Source organism: Mus caroli, chromosome 2 (assembly GCF_900094665.2).
Source record: "Mus caroli chromosome 2, CAROLI_EIJ_v1.1, whole genome shotgun sequence".
NCBI lineage: Eukaryota > Metazoa > Chordata > Mammalia > Rodentia > Muridae > Mus > Mus caroli.
Genome location: NC_034571.1, coordinates 134,913,858 through 134,922,672, shown reverse-complemented (window position 1 = coordinate 134,922,672; position 8,815 = coordinate 134,913,858).

Genomic DNA, 8,815 nt, shown 5'->3' with positions numbered 1-8,815 from the left:
ATGAGTATTCTCTTCCATCTAAGTAAGCAAATAATCTGTACAGGAATGAATGAGAAAAAAAGCACACAAAAAAAGACTAGTGTCTTGTACATAAAAAAAAATACTCACTCTGCCAGCCCCAGCCAGAGAGAGAGAGAGAGAGAGACACAAACTGGACAGAGCAACGGGTTTCCATCATGACTCTCTACCTTGACCCCTGAAATACCTTGGGCAGTTAAAAATTTTTTTTTACCTGGGTTGCATTCCAATGAAATTAGAATCTCAGAGAGAGAGAGAGTTCTAAGCATGCACCTTTATAATTGTTTCCCAGGTGGTTCTAATGGATAGTCATATTTGCAAACCTCTGAGGCAGGAGTTCTGTGGTCATTTGTTATGTTCCTTATGAAAACAGGCAGGCAAGTTCCGTCCAAGATGTAAAAGGCCTCAGGGCTAATGTCCTTCCTAGCATGAGGTCAGACGCATAAAATGGTAACCCAGTTGTAGAGAAGAGCATTTAGTCAGGCCACGTACAAAATGATCTCTTCTGATGTTTATGGAACGAAGATGTCCCATGTTGCTACTTTTAAATGAGAATGTGCTTAATGAGCTGAGTACATCAATGAGGCAGAGAAGGACTGGACTCTTCCCATTCCAGTATTTTCAGCTTGGGTAATATGGGTTTTTTTGTTTTGTTTTGTTTTTGTTTTTTGGGTTTTTTTTTCCATTTAGCATGATGGATAGCAATTAATAGCTTCTAAGAAAGTATGAGATCCATATCATTTCAGGGATACAACTTGTCCCACTCAGAATTGACTCCTTTGTTCTAAAGGAACAAAACCAATGATTTTATACATTTTTCCTGAAATGTTGAATGCTGTAGACAACTGGATCACTGTAAGGACCCAAGGAGGAGACATATCTGCAGAAAGTGCATGCATGTAAGGAATTTTCTCTCTGCATAATTTTTCTTATAAGAATGATAGAATGAGGTCCACTTTAATTAAATGCAGAGGGAACACTAATCCATTTTGAAAGGCACCGCTAATCTACTTATTCAGAATGGTGGCCATGCTATGTAGATACTAATGTGATTTTCAAGGGAACAGGCATAAAAGGGAGTCTAGTGATAGGAAAATCTACAACTGAAACTATGTATATTTATAATACCCACTAACTACCAATAAACCCTAAATCTAGTCTATTATACCTTGTCTAGATAATGGATGTATCTTATTAGGGGGTTATATACATAATATAATTAAAGTCTGATAAGCAAGGTAAAGTTTATATATATATAACTTTACACACACACACATACACAATACATGTTTTCATTTTGGTTATTATGCTCAATAGTACAAGAGTTTGGTCTACTAATAAACTCTGAGTTGCTTTTGTACATATATCTATGTCTTTGCATTTTTGTACTGTATGAAGCTAAGAAATAAATTATATGCTACTGTGCTTATCACTGCTGTGAAAAGTTTCATGATACTATTTTAATTGTGCTCCTTAAACAGATACCAGAACTTCTATAGAAAGCTGCTCACTCTTAGAATATAGTTGTTTACGAAATCCTCGAGTAGTTTCTGCAGAGCAAAGTAAAGTGTGCCATCATCAATTTGATTGGCAAAATAGCTGAGTTCTCTATGAAAGAGTCCATGGGGAAAGTCATTAAAAACACGGCAAAAATAGACTAGGGAGATGGCTCTGTTAGGAAAGCACTTGCTGTGCAAGCAGGAGGGTCTGAGTTCAGTCCCTAGCAGTTGTACAAAAAAAAGTCAAATGTGAGAAAGTAAAGAAGGCAGATCTCTGAGGCTCCCTGGCCAGCCAGTCTGCCAGAATTTGCAAGTTCCAAGCTAGTTAGAGACAGGATTTCAAGAGACAAAAAAAAAAAAAAAAAAAAAAAAAAAAAAAAAAAAAAAAAAAATTTTAAAAAGGTGGATGGAGTCTTGGGAATGACATCCGAGGTTGACTGACCTCAAGTTTCCAAACTCATGCATACAGGCATGCATATGCATACATATATACAAAATATACTTCAGATATATGAATCTCATTAAAAAGAGAGCTGGGGATGTAGCTCACCGTTCCAACATTTTCTCACCATACATGAAGTCATAGTTTAATCCCTGCTACTATCTGATAAAAAGAATTGGCTTGAGATACAAATTGCGGTCTACTGCAGGAAGAAGAACATATAAATGTGGAATATGGATAATTAATGACTATCTAAAAATAAAACAAGAAAATGAAAACAACAACCAAAAGCTCTTTGGAGGATTATGAGTATGGTTAAAAATATAAAAATCACAACGTTTAGAATACAGTCCCAAACAAGGCATTTAGATAAACAGAAAACCATTACTCACACTCAATAGAAAGTGTTCATTGGAATTGGCCTCAAAGAAACTGAACTTTGTGTTTCAAAATACCTGCGTCCACTAACATCTGAGTATGATATTTGAGCAGAGGGGCCACCTGTGTTTGGAGGACTGTGCTCTGGAAAGGGATTGTCAGTCAGGCTCACAAGCTTTGTGCTTGTGTGTTAGAGTCTAATTTCATATTTTCTGGTCTTTCTCCCAAGGGCAAAACATAAATCTCTTTCGACGAAAACAGCTTTGTGGTCAGAAAGGTGCAAGACTGGATGGCAGAACCTCCTGGGGGAGTGGGGGTGCAATGACCACGCTTCAAGGTTATTTCAAAAGAGGGAGCAGCTAGTAGTTTTGAGTGTTGTTGAGGAATTGAGCGGGGTAATCAATACTTTCATCCCTTACGAAAGTATTTGTGGATTGGCCAAAATTCCTATCAGCAGTTCCTGTTTAGCAAACGTGGTCTGTAAAACAGTGCAAACCCTGGCCTAGAGGAAGACGTTCCATATACCCAGCTCTTAAGTCTATCCTAGGTATTGCTAAGTTCTCTTTTAGAAGCCATTACCCACTCCTGTAAAAGACATGATTGAAATCGTGTATGTGGTCACATGCGTTAGAATTTTTCATATGTTCATGTTTGCAGTTTTAAATATGTTGGACCACTGCCTCACAGGTACCATTAACCAAAGCATGGGCTTTAGGAGTTCATTCCATCTTTGCTTGAAACCAGTCAACCTCTTTGTAAAAATCTGCACATTGTTATCGACAACCAGCCATGTACCTTTAAAACAGTTTTTGGTTTGTGATCCAAAAGACAGCAGAAAATTTCAGTTCTTTCCTTATATCCGTGAAAAGATTTAATTGTAAGGGGTATGTATCCACACAGCTGGCCTGTGTCAATGCTGGAGTGAAGAGCTTGCTGACAAGACCCTGCCTGGGAAGAAATACTCTTTACACCTTCCTGCTAAGTCTTGTGTGTTCTAGGGTCTTCTGTCTAGGGAAGAAAAGAACAGACACAAATGAGTCTTCGTTTTCAGCTAGGCTGTCCAGATGGTTTAGCTGGATAGCAACTGTATGGCCTTAGCTTTGGATGTAAGTAATGTAGACTCTCTCTAACTTTTAGATCTAAGATTAAAAACAACAGAAACCAAAAAGGTAGGAAGACTGTCATTGCTAAATTTGGGCAAATCTCATCATTTTGTCTTATTTTTTAACAATTTGCTTTTCATGAGCTCCTGTCTTTTCTCCCACCCTGTAATCTCTGAGCTTTCAGTGCTTGTGCACAGTCTTCACATCTCAAACACAGTCAAAAGAACAGCAGCTTGGTTAACAACAGTATGGCAAAAACCTTTCTGGTCACCATTACAGCAGGCAACTGCCAGGACACCATCTGAGAGGCAAACTTCCACCACGTTGTCTGGGACACTCAAGTTCTTCCATGATGGGTGTGGTCTTAGATTTCCAGCCCTCCCTATCTTGCTTTTTTTTTTTTTTTCTTTTTCTTTACAAAATGTTAGTTTGGAAAACATATTCAGCTAGTTGAGCATCAGCTTCTGAGATGTGCCAGCATGTGATCTCATAAAACTAATTTGCAGAGATTAACACAGCACACACCCATGATCTGACTCCCAATGACTTTACTACCCTGGAGATATAGGGAAGGTTCTTAGGACAAGCTCATTTCACATCTTAGGAAAGATGCAGTTTGAGTATGAACTTTGTAATGTTTGAAAGGGTAGGGGAAGCAGTGGAGTAGACAAGCATAGGAGATAGCTTAGTGACTGATACTCTACTTGGTATGCACTACGTACATCCTGGTCTTACAACGATGCACCTGCCAGGCAGCTCCTTTACTTGCTCATTCCATGCATACACACTCTCGGAAATATGCACCTAGAAATCTTGGGCCTCCACCTGCATTACATTCAATTCTGGAAAATGGTTTCGATTTTCCCTCCCCTAACTACAATCAATCTAGAGTCTCTAGTCAAACATATCTCCAGAGGATCTAGATATGAAGAATGGAAAGGCCAGTCTGGCCAGAACTGGTTTTTGAGTACATGCATATGAAAACAAAATTCTGTCCTTAAGTGAACTTGGAGTTTCAATGTAATTATTCTTCCTCTTGCACAGGGGATTGTGTTATACCAGGAAACTTTCTCCAAATTTTACTGTTTTAAATATTCTGACAATGAATTGCCTGACACCAGACTCCCTGAAGTCTTGATCCAGGTTGATGATGTCAATCTGAACTAAGCTTTCAGTCTCATCTCTCATGATTTGTTTCCTTGCCTGGACACCACAGGGCTATCTCAGTAGGGATTTTAGCATGGTCCAGTTCACACCGATGATGCTGCCTACCTGAATTGCTGTCTGCCTGTCAACCTGGATGTTTGCTCATCTTCCCATTTGTCTGGGGTTGGTCTTGTTTTTGCCTCAGTGGCCTCCATGATCCTTTAGCTCACTTCTTAGCTTAACTGGACTCTGAGGCTCTGCTCAACTATGACCCAGCATCTTGGCTCTGCAGACAGCAGACCCCCAGCAGGGTCTTTATTTAATATCCTCAGAGATTTCCCCTTCATCCCTGTCAGCTTTCTGCTTACCTTGGGCTTCTTGAAACTTTCTGCTTTGTCCCCTTTAACTCTTTGTAGCCATTCTCTAACACACACACACACACACACACACACACACACACACACACACACGTTCAAACACACACACTTGCATGCTCACAACATGCATACACCTCAGCCAACTACCTTGGGAAATCAGGACTACTTGGCAAATTACAGCCAACAGAACTGAATTTTTTGTTATTGAATAATTCTGAAATTGTGTAAAGACATGGGTAGACACACCTATTACATATCTGACATGGTACACTTATGCAATGACAAAGCTAATGACACATGGCTGAGATATTATAGTTCAGCAAATTTCAGCTCCATTTGATAAAGCTACTCATTCGCAGAGCTGAGGACCTTCTCCAGCCCTGAGAGTGTGGCATGGTGACCAGCATGTGGATGGTAAGAAGGTTCTGCAGTGATATCAAGTTTGGTACAGAAAGCTTCTAAGATTCCCCGGTTCACCCCTCATTCCCTGACTTGTTTAAGAGTGTCACAGTGAATGACATTTGTCTTCATTAAAGGTAGTGGGATTGTTTCTTAGCCATCAAACTTAGTCCTGTTATCAGTCTTGATTAAATTATCAATCATAACCATGCAGATTTTATAATAGAACTGCTATCTCTTCTCATGCATTTACATTATAATGTGCTAAAGCATCACCATATTATTATTACTACTATTATTATTATTACTTCTATGGTGCTTAAAGATAAGTGATTCCAACAGAATTTTAAAAGAAGATGGTATGCATATCAACTTGACATTTATATTTTTTGTTTTTATGCTAGTTCAGAAGTAAAACTAATTATGTAAAGTTCATGGCCAAAAATTTGTTCTGTAATTATTTTCACATAATTTTCAAGCCCTCTATGGATTAAGAAAAGACGGTTGTGGGAAAAGTCATAGGTGGATCAGTGTTTATTATTTGCAAATCCTTCTACTTTTCACACATGTGTAGGATGTGTACATCGTACATGTGTGAAAATCAGAGGACAGCTATATGGAGTTGGTTCTCTTAATCCACCTTTGCCGGATCACCAGGCTTGCAAAGCAAACACCTTTACCTGATGAGCCATCTCACTGGCTTTTCTACCACTCCTTATCCAGCCATTATAGAGCTGCTAGTTCAAAGGTCACTGCCAACTAAGCTATGTAATCTTGGGAAGTCATGTTAACGGCTTTATCTCATTGATAAGAGATGGTGCTATCTATTTGTTTTCTCGCCCTTTCCCTGTTCCTCTCCTTCCCCCCCTCCTCCATCTCCTTTCTCTACCCCTCCCTGTGTCCCTTTCCCTGCCCATCCTCATTTACATCTCCCTCTCTTTCTCTCTCCTTGTATCTTGTTACTAACAGAGGAGAACTCAAAATTCCAAGCTGTGGTCTCAGACCATGCTACTATATTGCTTTGTTTGCATTTGTCTTTTTGTAGAATGCTTTGTTGATGAGCTCGGGCCTCTACCTATTGTGCTAAACCTTACACTTGTTAATAAGTACTGTTCCCAATTTCCTATTGAATTTAAAGCTTGGTGAGATTTGTAGGTTACTAAAGTGTGACTAGGACAATGCATATTACATCTATGATTTAAAGCAATGGTGATTCTCTCTCCAGTTCTTCATCCTTCACTAGCTTCCTTCTTCCCTTCATCCCTCTCTCCTTTTATTTCCTCAAGTAACTTGGGTTCTGAGTGAAGATGTATGGAGCAAACCTTTCTATCTACATGCAAGAAATGGGTATCATATATTTAAAAATGTGTGTTAAAAACTCACAGCTATCAGGCAATTATTAGTTACCAAAGCACAGCTTAACCTCTTTTGACAAGAATAACTTCTTCTATCCATTTCAAGTAGATTATTGACAAGTAGCTTGTTGGGGGAACTTACTAATAGTCATATAGGTCAGGATTGACAGATGAGTCATTTGCTGACTCTTTTAAGCTTCCTAGGAGAAAATGTAGCTGCCATGTAGCTTATCCATCACTCAGCTGAAACTTGCAAGTGACCTGAACTGAAGAAACTGTTGATCCCAACCAATGTCTTTTCTCATTTTCCTCAGAAGTAATCAGTAATCTACAAATTCCTGTCTATATGAAATTATAAGGACTTCCTGTGGCTTTAAAGTATAAAAAAAAAATCTATAAAAACAAAAACCTACTGTGCAGGTTGTGCTTCTTCCGTTGTTAATATGGCTTGCCAATAGAACAACATTCATTGCAATGAGTTGACTCATTTTGAAGGTGAAGGCCTGCTTCTGATGTCTGTTGTTCTTTATATTAGCTGTTTAACATCATTCCCTTCCCACCAGCACCTGGAGGTATACACTGTAGGAGAGACAGAAATTCTCCACACCTGCTAATGGTGGCTTTATTGTCCTTATTCCCCTGGAATCCTTCTTTCTTCTGACTTTCTTCTTTCTTCTTCTTTCCTTGTGTGTTCTCATCCCTCCCTGAGTTCCTAATATAAAGGTGCTCAGTATAGGAAGAATAAAGCATCTCCTGGTCTGGTCTTAGGAGTGTACCATAAAGGAAGGCATGTGCTGAGTTGAGCTTCAAACCAGCCTTGGGGCATTCACCTTGGAGGTACTTATCGAATTTCTCAGGTAGGTTCCCCAGGGCAAAAATTTAGAAAGACTACTTAGGGAACAGAAAAAGACCTTCAGGACTTGGAGGCACAAAGGTAGATTTGAAAGCCAAATCAATGTCAAATAAGGCAATAGAAGTGGACTTGGAAAAGGTAATTGTCAGTAATGGTCCACAACCAAGATGAGACTTATAATGCAGATGGCTGCTTTTTCTACTGTCTTCATTGTACTGCAGCAATCACTACTCCCCATGCTGAAGCTCCTCAGGGGCACAGAGCTGTCTGAACAGTTCAATGGCCATTCTGCACCCTGTGATTGTAGGCTGAGGTCTCCTCCAGAGTCCCTAACACCTCTCTCTGGCCATCTTCCCTACCTTATTCTCCTACCAAGGAGCCAAAAACCTCTCTCTATCCATCTGCAGTTTAATCCAGAGTCCCTGGGGATCCCCCGCTACCCATTTTCCCTCACACTCTACATTAAATCTGTCACATAATCCCAATATTTGTTTTAATTAGCAAAATAGCTATAGAATTTAATGCTTCTGTTTGTCATTAAGTTTTGGGGGCAAGAGTCCATCTTCTGTAAGTGCCAACATACTAGGCTTGTCCACCTGTCCCAAATACACCAAAGAGATGAATAATTGTGAGAAGCAGAAACTGTGACTCTTGGGGGTAATGACATGAGTTTTGGTTTGAATACATGAAGAATCGGGGAAGGGGGTAAAGGAATTCATAATAAAGTAGTTCTGTTATTGTATTTGGCAATGTGAGTTATACCAAAGAGGTCAAGTTCAGCCACCCAAACTGTAGAGGCCAATTACAACAGCCAAATCAATAGTAAAAAGTAAAAAAACAATGATTTCTTTAATGCAGCCACATTGGTAAGAAGGACCAAGAGATCCAGTCTCCCTCATGGCTATTTTCAGGGTGCTGAAGTAAGATCAAAGTTTAAATAGAGGGACAAGTAGATGGACACCTATGCTGTCCAGTCCAGGTGTAGTCCACTCCCCACTGACTGATCATTGTCTAGGCTTTAGTTTAACTCTATGGCATGGTATGACACATCTTTAGAAATGTGCATTCTCTTCACCAGAGGTCCACACTTTTTCCTTCTCTCCTCTCACCATGAGATTCTGGGAAATTTTCCATTACTTTGGGATCCATTCTCCCTTCCCTTCCCTTTCCCTTTCCCTTCCCTTTCCCTTTCCCTTCCCTTCCCTTCCCTTCCCTTCCCTTCCCTTCCCTTCCCTTCCCTTCCCT